Source organism: Triticum dicoccoides, chromosome 6B (genome assembly GCF_002162155.2).
Source record: "Triticum dicoccoides isolate Atlit2015 ecotype Zavitan chromosome 6B, WEW_v2.0, whole genome shotgun sequence".
NCBI lineage: Eukaryota > Viridiplantae > Streptophyta > Magnoliopsida > Poales > Poaceae > Triticum > Triticum dicoccoides.
Window position 1 is genome coordinate 694,920,632 of NC_041391.1, and position 2,241 is coordinate 694,922,872.

The 2,241-nt window shown below is 40.6% G+C and overlaps 1 non-coding gene across 1 annotated transcript; it reads left to right on the top strand.

Annotated features, from left to right (window-relative positions):
- Positions 1-408: 408 nt before the first annotated feature.
- On the top strand, positions 409-480 carry TRNAW-CCA. Its single transcript has one exon. It is a non-coding gene; the product is annotated as a tRNA-Trp (tRNA).
- The last annotated feature ends 1,761 nt before the right edge of the window (positions 481-2,241 follow it).

Consider the following 2,241-nt stretch of genomic DNA (forward strand, 5'->3'; position numbering starts at 1 on the left):
CGGGCGCTAGGCCAGTGGAATGGAGCCGATGAGGAAGTGCCCTAGTCGAGAGTCGCCGTGGATTTAGCCGGCGAAACTACAACTTTTGCAGAACTCATGTACACAACCCTCTCCTCCACTCCACTGGCTACAATTACGCAGTTTAGCGCCCTGTTTTTCCACGCGTTCCCGTTAAATCTCCTGGGTTCTGCAGTTTTGCTGGACTGCCGGCCTAACCAACCACGAGACCCATGACCACATCCTCCAGCTGCTTAATTTAAGCTTCGAAGTAACTGTAATTTGGAAAGGCACCTGACGTGTGATATGACAAGATAAGAAGCTATGCTCTGTACATGGCGAAGCACGAGCGTGCAGTACCCGTGCCCGTACTGTCGGTCTTGTAGGTTGATTAGCGAGCAGCATTACACCGGATCCGTGGCGCAATGGTAGCGCGTCTGACTCCAGATCAGAAGGTTGCGTGTTCGATTCACGTCGGGTTCAATACCCCCCGTTACTAATCCGGTCTCTTTTTTTTTATTTTTTGCCGTAGTTTCATTTCAGATTTCAGCAGAAGCAGGGGAGGTGTTGCTGTACATATTTGTTCCCGATTAAATGAAATGCTTAATTTGCTAGATTTCAGATCATATAGACGCAGAAGCAGTGTGGATATTGCCCCAGGACTGAATAAAGCAGGGTACATATTGTTCCCAATAAAAAGTTATGTTCCTCCTTGGGAGTAATTCGGAAGCATTTGGCGCCTCCGCAAAATTTAAACTCTGCTAGCCAAAATATTCAGGCTCCAATCCAAAAGCAACTCAAAAGATGGGTCCGTCAAAGCAAGCCAGCGCTTTGTTCTCCAATCATAAATTGAATGCCTAATTTTGAATGTAAAGTATGTGCGCAAAAGTCATCGATGGTCTACTTAGTTTGATGTATTGCGATTCACCAAGGTCCAACTCTTCCTGGTCACCTCATAGACCGTGTTATTGTTAAGAGAAAAGTGTGTTTTTGGTCCCTCAAGTTCCCAGAAAGTCTAGACTTGGTCCCTCAAGATTTTTTGGTCTACTTTTGGTCCCTCAAGTTTCAAAACCGGATAAGTTTGGTCCTAAACCAGATTTTGAGGGCGTTGACCGGGTCAAAACCACCCGATGAACAGTAAATGCGAAAAAAAATCTTGAAAAACTTCAAAAAACTGAAATTTTTTGGGGTTCAATATGCTTACATGCGCAAGGTGTGCCCAAATTTTCATGCTCTTTCGACACTCGAGGAGCTCGTGGGAAAAAAATATCAGCATGATGAATAGTAAATTCAAAAAAACAATCAAATCAAAACCTAAAATTACTGAAATGTTTTGGGGTCTAATATGCTTACATGCGGAAAGACTACAAAATTTTGATTGTGCCTTCCGCATGTAAGCATATTGGACCCCAAAAAATTTCAGAATTTTTTGATTTTGTTTTGATTTTTTTTTAATTTACTACTCCTCAGGCAAATATTTTTTTTTCACGAGCTCCTCGAGTGTCGAAAGAGCACGAAAATTTGGGCGCACCTAGCGCATGTAAGCATATTGAAGCCCAAAAAATTTCAGATTTTTTTGAAGTTTGTTTGAAAAAAATTTGCATTTACTGTTCATTGGGCGGTTTTGACCCGGTCAACGCCCTCAAAATCTGGTTTAAGACCAAACTTATCCGGTTTTGAAACTTGAGGGACCAAAAGTAGACCCAAAAATCTTGAGGGACCAAGTCTAGACTTTCTGGGAACTTGAGGGACCAAAAACATACTTTTCTCTATTGTTAATGATGCCACCTTTGTTATCACTATATATAACCACAATAGAATGACCAAAGTAAGCGGCTTCATCATATATCCATCTAGGAAAGAGAAGACAAAACCACCGTGTAAATCAATCAATCGCCACGCTTTCATTGAAAATGTATATGGTGTTCCCTAGGTTAGAGTACTCTATTTCTAGCTATGGAAGCACTATTTAAAAAGTTGTCAAAGAATATATAAAAAACCATGACATAGACACAACATGTATCAACCATGTCACGAAATTTAAAACTCAAATGTAGGAAAAGGGAAATCTAGCTGTGAATAATAGTTTAAATTGGGGTGTGACTTATGGCCAATTATCACTGATCGCTGAGTTTGTCTTCTTTTTCCTGAGTTACAGATTGAGTTTACATTTTTTTTTGTGACACGATACATACATGTAGCATCATCATTGCAAACAAGAAACAAGTTTGTTTGAGACTTCTA